Source organism: Ylistrum balloti, unplaced genomic scaffold (genome assembly GCF_031769215.1).
Source record: "Ylistrum balloti isolate Yb309-2 unplaced genomic scaffold, AGI_CSIRO_Ybal_v1 Utg370114, whole genome shotgun sequence".
Classification (NCBI taxonomy): domain Eukaryota; kingdom Metazoa; phylum Mollusca; class Bivalvia; order Pectinida; family Pectinidae; genus Ylistrum; species Ylistrum balloti.
In genome coordinates, this window is record NW_026782134.1 from 349006 (window position 1) to 364601 (window position 15596).

The following is a 15596-nucleotide window of genomic DNA, read 5'->3' on the forward strand; positions in this document are numbered from 1 at the left end:
GTGTAAGCGCATGAACAAACATGAACCTTTGTCGTTCGATGTAAGACAGCGAATGCATTTTGGCAACAACGGAATCCACCATCGCGTTAACGACACACACGTGCGACCTTCAGGGCTGCGTTCAAGAGATTTTTTTTTTAATACTTACTTCTACCGATTAAACAGAATGACAATGTCGATTGTAAGTACGTAAGGGGTATGTATGTTCTCTCGAACGACGAGGACTTGACCAAGTACCTCGGTCTTCTCTACGTCATTGTTCTTGTTTTCTGACTGTCTGGGTGTGTGATCTTAGCAGAGAACCTCTTCCTGGAACACTTTCTTGTTGTTCGAAAACAGAGGGGAGAGCTTGCAACAAGGACTGTCGACTCAAACTCCAGTCTCACAACTGAATACCGTGCAGGTGCAAAATCAGTTGTAGAGATGTGTGTTGTGACTGAAGCGCCAGTTGGTCTTCCAATTTTCTACCATATTTTAACCGACTTAAGTTGACAGACATTCATGATGTCGATAGAACTCGCTATAAATTCAGTGCCGGACGTTCGATAACAACCGATCACCTTTTCAATCTGATAGCAAATGCTATTCACGTGGTCATTTGGGTCATGCTGTCTGCTGAAGCGGACATGAGATAAAACTTTCTGTTTTATACGGCTTGGTTTGGTTGTAATTTTATCTATGTAAACGTATTTATAGTGCTGAGAGGTGAGAAGAGACCAACACAGAGGCACGTGTTCACGACATGATCATTTCAGTCAGTTACACACGACAACCAGATATTTATATAGTTCAGTTGAAACAAAAACAACATTGTCCTGCAAAAAATAGGTTGTTTACAAAACCACGCCGCCAATTTAAATGACGAGTGACACTCTATATACTATGTAAATTGACCACAATCTAGATCACGGTCATTGTGACTACATCGCTACATTAAATTCTTTTGACCGATATGTATCCTGGGGTTTCAAAACAAACTTGTGTCGGGTGAACCCGACCAGGGTCAGGCATCAAGGGTAGTTGATGATAAAGAGCATAAGTTATGAAGGAGAAAATTTAGCAATAGTCATACATCCATGTACTCATCAACAATTAAGTATAGCAAAACTAATTGTTACCAGCAATGCCCATATAAAACACGGCAAAAGTCGATGTAAATATTGGCCTCCTTCTTAAGCAATATCATAAATCAACGTATTCTTCGTCCCACATTCCGTCATAAAGGAATAATTGGAACATTCCCCTATTTTGAAAGAATGATTCCCATCTTTTTCCGTATGGAAAATGAGGGAGTGAAAATAAGCGACTGTTGAAACTATTTGTAAGTAAGAAAAACAAATGTTGTCGATTAAAAGTAACATATTTTTGCGAGTTTATAAATGTAAAGTACTCCTGTGAGTTAAGTTTGACTGTCATACTCGTGTGAACGTCACAGTCTGTAGCGTACCAATAGGAATTTTAGCAGTAAAGGTTATTAGCTCAGTAGCTCAATTTAATGGCATTATTCAATTATTGATTAAATTGAAAAGATGAGGTACCGCTTCCAATGTTATGTAATGTATACACATTTGATAAAAAAAATTGTCAACTCAGCTAAAACATAAATATCCGCATTGTACAAAATAGGCATGCCAACAGACTGCATGATCCAGCCGTAGCCCGCAGTCAAATTTATGGTGCCGCATAACCAAAAAAAAAATAGTTCGCGTATCTTTAAGCAACATGGGGTCCAGGGCGACACCATTCTCGAGGAGAAACATTACGAATACGCGGAGTCTGGATCAATTATTTACAGAGTGGATGTTATAGTTCCGAAGGAGACTCCCATCAGGGAATACAGTTGGTCTGGGAACGCTCGATTCTACTTTCCGCAATATCGATCAGTCAGACACCTTAACCTGGCAGATTTAGTAAACGTAGGCACTGTGTGCCAAACTATACAGACATCTTCACAAGAAATCGGACTATAAACATTTTCCAGTGCTTGATTTTTCACATATTAGGCGCTGGAGGATTCAACTGCTGTTGATTTCGTGTTTAGATTTCTTGTTATGACCTAAAAGCAGTTATGATCAGTATATACTATTTTCGGTTCCACTGGCTATACAATTTGTATAGTTATACATAAATAATTATACTTGATATTAAGTCAGTTAACCTTATACCAAAGCGATCGGTACTGCGTATTATTATATAAAATATGTACATGTTATTTCACACGTATTCAGCATTATTCAAATATGCATGAACATATGTATGAATGTATGTCATTTCTCGGACAAAAGCACTGTAACAACAACCCTATCTAAACAGATGATATGAATTTATGTTAATTAGACTCAGCATATATCATTGGCTGGTACATCGCCGCCTAATATTCATTTACTTTATTAGGAAGTAATAAGTTACTCGTGTACTAGAACACTAAGTCTGTTGGGTAAAGATTAATATATCAAACACAAATTTAAACAATTAAAATATCGTCAAAACTAAAGAAGACGTGCTGACAAAAATCAATTTGGCTTCCTACAACAAATTAAATCTCCGCGGGGTTCTGTTTTCACATGCGTCAGTCTAGAGTCATTAATGTCGATAACCCACGTCCAATTCGAGGCTTCCATGGGTTACCGACGATGTGTTACCGTATGTTATTCAAATTGGCGTATCGTCACGACAACGTTAACCACGGGTTATCAAAAAGACATTCAAAATGATTTATCAAATATTCTTCATATGTTATAGCGTAATTTACAAATTACATAATAAGATAATCTTTTACAGATTAGCATATAATATTGTTTGGTAACAATAACAAAGTACGGTAGATGTTCTTTAGGATAACCATAGGTCCATATCCAAATAAGCATACAAAGGTTATTGCGTGACATCAAACACCCATTGCTTCGGATTGCTTCTTATTTGCGGCAATTTCGTTGTCGTAATTGCCTTGAGTATTCATTGTTGTTTTTGTTTTTCTTTCATTAAATTTCCTCTGTAGTCTGTAGCTCTATTTCAGAATTTGTTATTGTCGTGATTCCGTAAACAAATGTAATTGGTCGAGAGGTTTATGTGAATGTCTCCTGTATGTCAAATATCTAATAACGTAAATGAGAGTTCTTTTATGATACACGCGTTTGAAATATGTTTTAATTGATATAATTTATATCATAAGTGTCTGTTATAATGACGTCACTCAATAACTACAAGAACCAGGCCAGAAGTCGCTTCGCTAGCACGGACAACACTTCTTTTTTTTATTTAACAACAATTTTAAATGGAAACGTACTAGGGTTCTTGTAATTGTAAACGGAGGAAAATCCAAGTGATCGAGCAGATAGGGAATCGAACCCCGATTTCATAGGTGAAAGCCGAGTTGTTTGCTACTGTGCCAACCAAGCACCCTAAATAGTACAAACATACTTAAGACAACACTTGTGAGAAGTTAATTTAAATACTACATTGAGAATACCTAATATGTTTCAAATTTCATTTGGTCAATGACCATAGTCTTGGTATTTGATGATATTTAAGAAGTCTTATGTTATCTATATACATATGAAGAATCGTGACTTGGGACTATTTATGTTAACAATGTTTATATCCGAAATCACGTTCACTGTCGCAACATATAACTATGAATTAGAACATTGTCGAAGATGGCTGCTCGATACGGTTCGGTCTCGGAAAAGTACAGCTCATGATTGAGAGGAGAATGGTAAAATTAAAACTAATGACCACTCTGTTGTATACACAGCCAAGCGCTCGTCAACATTCGCAATGGAAAGAGATGTAAATATTGCGTTTTTGGAAATATCAACGAATATGTCTTTTATAAGACTTATTACATGAGTCGGCTTTCCCTTTAATTAGTTTACATTATTTCTATAGATTACCAACCTGGACAGCTTTCCACATAATGATTTCAAATTCCCTATTGTGAATTTTCCATTTCTGGATAGCAAAAATACTACATCCGTCGTTAATTTGCCTGTTTGTGCCGTTGTTGTATACCGTGTTCTCATTTGAGAACGTGACATTATTTGGATTGACCAAGCTTTATATGGCAGGTGTACAGTACAGTCTTTATGTGTTAGTTAGAACGTTCAATTTTAAAAAGAGGATTCGAAGACAAAATGTGGAAGGAAAACTGTAAGTCACCACAATTCCAATCGCCATGAGTTTTTCCTGTGTAACCCAAGACAAAATACAGATCGAAAATTAATGGAGATTATAAAGCCTGCGACGATTTGAGGTCTAACGTATCACGTACAGTATCGCTACTTCGTTACCAATCATTCGTCTTGATATCCACAAAGCAGCAAAGAATTGTGTTAGGGTTATATTTGCTTGTGTAGGTGTAAACGACATGGGCCTACTATAAGATAAAGACAACATTATATATGTTATTGTTGCATGTTAGCAAGTGGTAACATTGACTTCCTCTTGTACCTGTTTATATAACAATGTTTGTACAAGGTAAATTTTGTGTTGATTAACGCCAGTTCCATAAGCCTTAATAAAGATTATCGGTACGCTTTATAAACTGCGGCGTGCAACGTGTTCATCACCCAGTAATATAGACACTGGTGCCAATTCCCTTTTAAATACACTACCATACACCCGTCCAGCTCATAAACTTGTAAACCACAAACACAGAAAAGCTGTTTGAATGTATATGGCGTGAATTTCGCCATGATTACAGGAGCAAATTGTGATGTGAAAATCTTAAATTTCCAAGTAATAGAAATAGATGTCTGACAGATTTTATTTCATATCCAATAATGACAAACACGGCTCGCTCTAGTTATAGACTTATTATTGCTCCTGTCACGCAGACAACTGATTACTTCACAATGACAGTCTGTCGACCAAACATGCCAAATGTCAATATCATAATAAACTTTCATTTCAATACCCAAATCCATTTTGTTTTGGCAAATGCTTTAAAACATTCTATTAACACAGGATAGGAGTAGGCATGTCCAAGCATTTGACATTTGTATTTAACAGTTACTCACAGCTGACGATGTCTCGGGGTTTTAAGGATTTTATCAAATACACGGTCGCTAACAAAAAAAGAGAGAGATATTGATCAAGATCTAGTAGGCATGGTTACCTTAGGCACTTTGCTGGTTGGGAAAAGAAACGTTAGCTTTAGAGAAATGTTTTTGCTTCTGCTTGAATCTATAGGTATGTGATATTTAATTCCAGAAATGTTTAAAAACAAACAATACGTATTTGAGACGCGATACCAAATCCCTTACGCTTGTTAACTATCAAAATTATTTCCATTATTATTCTACTCCTACTCACCCGAAACGAGACTGCCAGGCGTGTTATTTATCCCTAGAATTTTGCATTTCCTTATTAATGAAGAAGAGTATAGACTTCCCTAAGGCCATATTTCTTTTGTTTGCAGGTTCAATGTCATTTCATTGTAAATGCATTTGATATCTTAAAGATATTTTCTTTATGATATCCAAAGTAAACACTTCCTCAGAGAACAGCTCGAAAGGGTCATAGGTCATGTCTAAAGGGGTTTACATGTATGGAAATCAAAGACTCCATTGAACATCGAAAAATGCTTTTGCATAAGACCAGATACTCTGAAAGTTTCCTAAAAAAACATTTGATTTCTCTCTTCGACCTGATGTCATGTACATGTATATGTTGAAGTTGACAATAAGTGCTCTATAATCATCTCTTTTAAGAAATAAAATTTGTCCTTAAACTTTCTGAAACATTTAAAGCTACGATTTATTGCACACTGTGCATAGAAGCCGACTACACTGGAAAGGAAATAACCTAGTTCTCTACTGTACTTATTCCAACCCTTGATGATGTTGGGTCACATCAGTCGCAGAGGAGACCCAGACTAGCATGGTTAAGGCTGGGTGGGATTGGCACAATTTATCATATCCATCTCTTGCAGCGAAGTCTATATCATGTGTGGGATGTGGAATAAGTAAGTCTTCAACATAATGGAGTTTTTTTTAGGAAATAGTGATCATAATATGCCGTAACATCTTGGCATATACAGTAAAAGGATTACAACTTTCTAACATCTATCTGCCTTTCTGAAGGTCAGGTCGACTTTGATGATTCATTCTATAAGTTTATCATTTTCCATTCAGCTATGTATCACACCCCTTCCAGCCACATCTCACAGCACTGTATAATCTGGTATAATCAGTCTACACATAAAAACTCTTGAAAACATTAGTTTGGTTCCCTCACCCTTCCCATCGTTTTACCTCTCACACCTGTCTCCTATTAACGTCTCCACATAAAAACGTTCTTCATTTAAGCGTGTGCGCATACATCCGTATACGCGGAGCTCGATTAAATCGGCAGCGATCCTTCATTCAATGTTACATTACTATTTATTTTCACATTTTCTTTGGAAATTTGTTAAGTTTAGGATTTACAACTTGATAATATATAAACGTGAAGAACCACTTACCTAACTTCGTCTGCCAACTAATGACGGTATGTCTAGCACGTTATGATCACAAACCGTGTGCCGATCAGACAGCAGTGCCCCCTTTGTGTGCCATACCTCGTAAAGTAACCCTTTTATGGACCAAGTACACATGAGTATCAGACAAAAAGGAGATATCAGGGCTACCTATTGAAAAATTTCAGACTACGAATAAGTTGTTTACAAAATCATTTATCCACAGCTTTAGAGTTTCGGGTCAATTTGTAATAACTGGAGAGAATGGATGGTTCTATTCAGACATATCTTTCCGCAAAGCTCCGAACAATAAGATTGATTCAACTTTGAATGTTCCAATCTGTCGATTCCATTTAAACCATTGCTATTTAAAACAGGCTAAGACGTGTTGACTTTTCGTGGTCTTGACAATAGAATAATGAGTAGATAAACGATTTGATACTGGGAATACAGCGAACAGAAATCTTCTTTGTTTCCCACGGCTACCGATAAAATATTCCTCCTTCTTATTCTACTCTGTACGAAATAAATACAAGCAATAACGTATTTTAACCTTCTACTTTGTTATTTCAAGTATGAACATTTTCAATATAGCAGATGTTTTATTTTTATGTATGATACAACAAAAATATTAAATCATCAGAAATATTAGGATCTACTGATAAATGACCAGAAAACAAGTCCCTTTTAGTAACTGACTCGTTGTCTCTCTGTTGTACCAGATCCCAAAGTTCACGTTACTGGTAAACATGATTCGCGACTAGACCTACTGACGTATTGTCTGTTTGTTCACCTCGATCTTCTTTTAGAGAAGGGATGAAACTTAATGCGAGTCGTTAGAAATCCTTAATCTTGTAGAAGGTTGTTCTATAGTTCACCACATTAGGATGGGCTAAGTTAAGTTAGTTATGTGGTTCAACATATATATAACAATTAAGAATATATCCGAGATGTTGTTATCAATTAAGTGTTTCTCCGAGATCTTTTATAAATATGCTGTTATCAATTAAGTGTTTCTCCGAGATCTTTTATAAATATGCTGTTATCAATTAAGTGTTTCTCCGAGATCTTTTATAAATATGCTGTTGTCGATGATATTTGTTTTATAACTGGATTTGACAGCAGATAAGGCATGAATAATTCTTCTTCATTTGATAAATGAAATTGTAAAGTCACACTCAGTAAAGATATTTTTCAATGATAAACAATATGAATTATACATATATTACACCAGGGATGGATTGGGCGCTCAGAAAGAAATCGGCATGTGCTACAGTAGTCGTAGTTTTAGGCTGTATGTAGAAATTTATCGAATCGTATTCAACGTATCTGTCATGTTGTCATGTTGACACATTTATACCCGAGATGGGAAAACAAGATTAAATATTATATCAATTCTTTTTCCTAAGTACATAGCATGTCGAATGAGTCATTTAATCGGTAAACAACTTATTGCATAATAGACTAACTGATAAGAAAGTTTGACATAACAAAACGTGGTGAAGAAAATTGATTTTTGGAACATGATTAATAACGTCTTAATCGTTAGTCAATATGCTGTGCATATAGTAGACTAATATAATCGTATTATACCATACAAAACGATTTTAGTTTAATATGAAATACACGTTGAATTCAAACCACTATAATAATGTGTGTTGAATCATCTAGAATTCGCACATTCTACATGAACATTCATTGCAAGTGTAGTATAAAATGTAGGCGCGGGTTACATGTAAGCATAGATATATCATCGAAACTTATCGAATATCGATAGATATTGTTATCAGTAGTAAAGTTGCAAATATTAGAAAAGTAACATCATATGAATTGTTATTTTTACTTTCCATTTATAATATTTATAACAGAGAATTATTAGTTGTAATTCCAGTATAATGAAGACTCCTAGCCTTAAACATCATATAAATACCTGGTACAAATGTCCATTATCATCATACAGGGAAATGTATGTCTGTACCATCACGATTAAAGTGCTATCTACATTGGAAGACCGGTCTTAACCCCGTAAATCCCAGGAATTTTAATGACACTAACGAAAATCTGTCGTTTTGCTTTTACATGAATTTTCACCTTTTTCCAGTTGGTAAGCAACCCACATATATTTAGAATCAATGGAATACAATCTTAAATGTTCTGGAATTCGTCTTTTATTTTCTCAACTTTTCAAAAGGATGATGAGATGGAGGTTCCCCCATAATTTTGATCAAGTACCAAAATTCGAGTGAAATTATCTTGGTTTCGCACGATACAACTGTCATTATACTACCAGTAGTTGTCTGCAATATGTCTACCTGTCTCTCTTCAGCTTTGCTACCTTTCTTCTGTTTACTTCCATGTGTTAGGTGTCTTCCATCTGTTTGTTTGAAAAGGACAGTCGCACAGACATTTTCAATATCATTACTGGCCAATCACCAGCAGATAAAGAAGAATATAGGGATATATATATATTTCCTTGATTTTACTCGGAAAGGCGGAGAAGAGGTGTTGAGTTCTACACAGTGTGAATAATGATACCTTAACAGGGATACAAAAAAAACGTTTAAATCAAACGTTTAGTTATCAACTATAACTGCTAGAGTCCACTATCGACAACCAATGCAGTGAATATATCATTTGGCCTTTGGTCTTTTAGTTACCACTGTCATTTACAGTTGAGGAGAGCCGATACCTGTAAGAGTTGGGTTAGAAGACAGAACCTCTTCCTATAATGCTTGTAGGAAGCTTTTTATCTTTCTTACTTGTAATCATTAAAAAAGAAGTCATACCTAGTCAGAGACTTATCACTGCCAATATTTATCAGCTGTCCTTCCTTTCATTGTCTGTGTGAACGTCTTGCAAGTCTATCTAAGGTCTGTTAGGTGGTCGTTGTAGGGATATGTGAACACCATAACCTAGTCATGTGATAATATCTTCTAAAATGTATGGTTAAGTCGAACCAAGTTTCAGCGCTAAAGATGACTTAAGGCCTGATATCATCAGGAAACACAGAAATGTTTGACCAAGAAAAGACAAAATTCGGTGCTTCTGGTGACCTCAGGCCTAGCGTCACAAGGGGCGACCAAGACGCGTCAAATTTCCGTGTTGAAGGGGACCTGGGGTAATCAGGGAACAAATTATATGGTTCGATCTTCTCCCTTTATGTTTATCTGACAGTTGATATAAAGTTTTCATAAAAATGCCTGGTTTTTTAAGTCATTCGAATGTTTTGATGGGAATTCTACATCTTTAATATCACTATTAAAGGAAATATCTGGAGAAAGATTAATGGTTTAGCCGCCCGTCAAGGACTATGTTCAACAGCGGAAAGTTTCAGTTTAAAGCATGACGGCCAAATCCAGATGTTGCTGCATTTGCCTCGTAGCTTCATTTGCCGTCACAACATGGCAGATGTTCTCATTGTCATTAAGACCCATCAAATTTAATTGTATCATCAATATCGTCTATGAATATTAAAATTTCCCTATATATGTTGGTTTGTAGGATCACGTCAGTATAGTCCCTGTATATGTTAATCAGTCAGTATAGTCCCTGTATTTGTTAATCAGTCTGTATAGTCCCTGTATATGTTAATCAGTCAGTATAGTCACTGTATATGTTAATCAGTCAGTATAATCCCTGTATATGTTAATCAGTCAGTATAATCCTTTTATATGTCAGTCTTTAGGATCACATCAGTATAGTCCCTATATATGTTGGTTTGTAGGATCACGTCTTTATAGTCCCTGTATATGTTAATCAGTCAGTATAGTCCCTGTATATGTTAATCAGTCAGTATAGTCTCTGTATATGTTAGTCTTTAAGATCACGACTGTATAGTCCCTGTATATGTTAATCAGTCAGTATAGTCCTTGTATATGTAAGTCTGTAGGATCACGTCAGTATAGTCCCTGTATATGTCAGTCTTTAGGATCACGTCAGTATAGTCCCTATATATGTTGGTTTGTAGGATCACGTCTGTATAGTCCCTGTATATGTTAATCAGTCAGTATAGTCCCTGTATATGTTAATCAGTCAGTATAGTCTCTGTATATGTTAGTCTTTAGGATCACGACTGTATAGTCCCTGTATATGTTAATCAGTCTGTATAGTCCCTGTATATGTCAGTCTTTAGGATCACGTCAGTATAGTCCCTATATATGTTGGTTTGTAGGATCACGTTTGTATAGTCCCTGTATATGTTAATCAGTCAGTAAAGTCCCTGTATATGTTAATCAGTCAGTATAGTCCCGGTATATATTAATCAGTCAGTATAGTCCCTATATATGTTAGTCTGTAGGATCACGTCAGTATAGTCCCTATATATGTTGGTTTGCAGGATCACGTCTGTATAGTCTCTGTATATGTTAATCAGTCAGTATAGTCCCTGTATATGTTAATCAGTCAGTATAGTCCCTGTATATGTAAGTCTGTAGGATCACGTCTGTATAGTCCCTGTATATGTTAGTCTGTAGAATCACGTCTGTATAGTCCCTGTATATGTTAGTCTGTAGGATCACGTCAGTATAGTCTCTATATATGTTAGTCTTTAGGATCACGACTGTATAGTCCCTGTATATGTTAGTCTTTAGGATCACGACTGTATAGTCCCTGTTTATGTTAGTCTGTAGGATCACGTCAGTATAGTCCCTATATATGTTGGTTTGTAGGATCACGTCTGTATAGTCCCTGTATATGTTAATCAGTCAGTATAGTCCCTGTATATGTTAGTCTATAGGATCACGTCAGTATAGTCCCTATATATGTTAGTCTTTAGGATCGCGACTGTATAGTCCCTGTATATGTTAGTCTTTAGGATCACGACTGTATAGTCCCTGTATATGTTAATCAGTCAGTATAGTCCCTGTATATGTTAATCAGTCAGTATAGTCCCTGTATATGTAAGTCTGTAGGATCACGTCAGTATAGTCCCTATATATGTTGGTTTGTAGGATCACGTCTGTATAGTTCCTGTATATTTTAATCAGTCAGTATAGTCCCTGTATATGTTAATCAGTCAGTATAGTCCCTGTTTATGTAAGTCTATAGGATCACGTCAGTATAATCCCTATATATGTTGGTTTGTAGGATCACGTCTGTATAGTTCCTGTATATTTTAATCAGTCAGTATAGTCCCTGTATATGTTAATCAGTCAGTATAGTCCCTGTTTATGTAAGTCTATAGGATCACGTCAGTATAGTCCCTATATATGTTGGTTTGTAGGATCACGTCTGTATAGTTCCTGTATATTTTAATCAGTCAGTATAGTCCCGGTATATATTAATCAGTCAGTATAGTCCCTGTATATGTTAGTCTGAAGGATCACGTCAGTATAGTCCCTATATATGTTGGTTTGCAGGATCACGTCTGTATAGTCTCTGTATATGTTAATCAGTCAGTATAGTCACTGTATATGTTAATCAGTCTGTATAGTCCCTGTATATGTCAGTCTTTAGGATCACGTCAGTATAGTCCCTGTATATGTTAGTCTTTAGGATCACGACTGTATAGTCCCTGTATATGTTAATCAGTCAGTATAGTCCCTGTATATGTTAATCAGTCAGTATAGTCCCTGTATATGTAAGTCTGTAGGATCACGTCAGTATAGTCCCTATATATGTTGGTTTGTAGGATCACGTCTGTATAGTTCCTGTATATTTTAATCAGTCAGTATAGTCCCTGTATATGTTAATCAGTCAGTATAGTCCCTGTTTATGTAAGTCTATAGGATCACGTCAGTATAATCCCTATATATGTTGGTTTGTAGGATCACGTCTGTATAGTTCCTGTATATTTTAATCAGTCAGTATAGTCCCTGTATATGTTAATCAGTCAGTATAGTCCCTGTTTATGTAAGTCTATAGGATCACGTCAGTATAGTCCCTATATATGTTGGTTTGTAGGATCACGTCTGTATAGTTCCTGTATATTTTAATCAGTCAGTATAGTCCCGGTATATATTAATCAGTCAGTATAGTCCCTGTATATGTTAGTCTGAAGGATCACGTCAGTATAGTCCCTGTATATGTTGGTTTGCAGGATCACGTCTGTATAGTCTCTGTATATGTTAATCAGTCAGTATAGTCACTGTATATGTTAATCAGTCTGTATAGTCCTTGTATATGTCAGTCTTTAGGATCACGTCAGTATAGTCCCTATATATGTTGGTTTGTAGGATCACGTCTGTATAGTCCCTGTATATGTTAATCAGTCTGTATAGTCCCTGTATATGTTAATCAGTCAGTATAATCCCGGTATATGTAAGTCTGTAGGATCACGTCTGTATAATCCCTGTATATGTTAATCAGTCTGTATAGTCCCTGTATATGTTAATCAGTCAGTGTAGTCCCTGTATATGTAAGTCTGTAGGATCACTTCAGTATAGTCCCTGTATATGTCAATCTGTCAGTGTAGTCCCTGTATATGTAAGCAAGTAGGATCACTTCAGTATAGCCCCTGTATATGTTAGTCTGTAGAATCACGTCAGTGTCGTCCCTGTATATGTTAGTCTATATGATCACGTAAGTATAGTCTGAAGGTTCCGGACAACACATCCTCGGTTACAATCATAACATAAAGATAACGTTTAATTTTGATCGTATCTTATAATCAATTAAATGAAACAATTATATTGTGTTCATTAAATCATTATTTGTTTTGACAGACATGACTATATTAGGAAAAACATAATAGTTGACATTATATTTTTTTTTTTTACTTGAATCCTTGCCTAGTACAAGACAATAGCGGAAGATACATTGATAACTTTGAAAAAATACTGGATCGTGTTTAATCTGTCTAGGACCGGGAGGTGTTTCAATTAAATATATTCCACCTGTAATTCCATATTACTTCACTAATGTAAAAATATTTTGATCATAATACCTCCATTTGAGATTGACCCTGTGACCTCTGACTGACTGAATTCTGTTCTACTGATCAAGCTTAAGAGGCTTAAGAGAAAATATTTCCACCCGCGGGGGTAGGTACACAAAAATGACACTGCTTCTTTTACATGCTACTTAACACAATTTCACTAATCATAATATTGCGATAATTCTTGTAGAATTTCCCAATTACTACCCGCCGGAATATGCTATGAATTAATTAAGCTGGACACACAGGTAAGTTTTCAATGAAGTAGATAGATATCTTTACGGAATATTGATCAAACGTTGAATAGACATCATCGCCGTTTTGTAGACAATCCCATTTGATTACGACAAATATGTATATAATTTAGCCTTTATTGTATTTATATACTTATGAATACATGAACAGACATCCGAGAACCAGTTAGTGTTGCAGTCATATACGTGTGGTGTTATCTCGGTCAGTTTTTTCTACTGATGTCTGTTATTGATTGGCTGAATGAACAATAATAATATTTTTAAAAAGAATAAAGCAGACTACATTGCCATTCTTTCTGTGTTTACTAAAGATTAAAGTACATGTACACATCAAGATCAGACAATGTTCCTCACATACTGTCCACGTGACCTGTGTATTAACTGCAAATATATACGCTGGGCACGGGAGGTAACTCTATGAAGAATCTGAAGTCGTAACTGCTAAACAGTAATTAACGGTAATTATGAATATTCATTCATCATTATTTTCAGCAAATGAGAATTTTAGGAATTTTTCATAATAATGAGATAAATTTCCTAAAACGTGTTTAAGTTATAGATTATAAAACTGCTAATCGTTTCAGATTAAAAAGCAAGTGTTAAATTATTTCTCAAAACTTGTTCATTATATATACTCGTTGGGGCAGTAAGGGAAAGGTAGGTGCCCTCTCATTAAATATCTCCATTTTTATCATCGATCATCGTTTTCTTGACTTTTGCGAAGTTCAGGTAAGTTCTATGATTTTACGGAATTTAAATAAAAAATAATATTTAGAAAATTCAAGTTCTAATTTAGCTTTTGTTTCTTTTCAAAATGCAATATTGTATGTTCATAAGAGGTGGATGAAAATGCTAATAAAATGCTAATAATACGAGCAATGTTGAACATATGAAGAAACACTCGTATTTTTCAGGAATCTTTTCACATTCATTGTACAACCTATTCGTCATGTTCTTTCTTTTCGTGTGGTAATTTATTTTAAATGATGCAGCACTCATATCGTTTTAAAATTATTTTATCTAGCACAGCAACATACCGTTTGCAGACCTAGAACTTCATACCAGGCAAACAATTCAGACAGCCTTGCCAGCTAACAGCGTTACTTGTTTTTAATAAGAATTAGTGTAGGTCACGATAAACACAAGAACAGACCCAGTAAAGCAGTGATTTGTCGACATGTGAGAATGATTTATAGACAGAATCAGAACACTATAATCCCGTTCGTAATGATGCCCTAAAATCTGGTGATTATAAAACGTTGATAAGCCTTGTCATTTATATATTTTGTGAAATGTACCTAGGCACCTCCTCCTTGGACATTAGTGTCTGTTAACTTAATTTTCATCTACTACTTTCGACTCTGTAAGTCTATCTTGGAAATGCCTTAACATTCTATAATGTAAAAATTGATATTCAAGCAAATTTGTGATTAAATATTCGCGACTGTCTATACATCTATCTACAGGATTCTTGCTGAATTTCACAATTTTGCCGTTATATCGTAAAGATCTAAGGGTATCTTAATCACTTATGGTCTCTCATGCCATTTTCGTGGACTGAATCAATCATTTTCTGTTAAACAGTTTCCATGGCCCGATTAATCCATTGTCATTAAGTACATTGTAGTTGTCATGGACCGGATCAACCAAGAAGTTCAAGATTAACCTTTGGTGTTTGGAGAGGCCTCGGTAGCTGATCTCCGGTTAATGGAGGTCGATGTTTTAAGAACTGCGTGCAAAATATCACGAGTTGGCAACCTCTCTAGACATCTTGCCCACTTATCCATCTTGCACAGAGCGATAAAGTAGTTTATGGTGAGACTAAATTTATCGTGCTTTTCGCCGTAACACAAATAAGATGGTAGCCAAAATCTTTCCTAATGTAATAGTCATACTGCAGTATTGGCACATGTTTCTGAATTTCATAATGAATTTGCAAGATAACGATTTGAAGACACATTTAAATTGTCATATTATGCATGTTTCCCATGAAGCCTAATAATCTAAATTG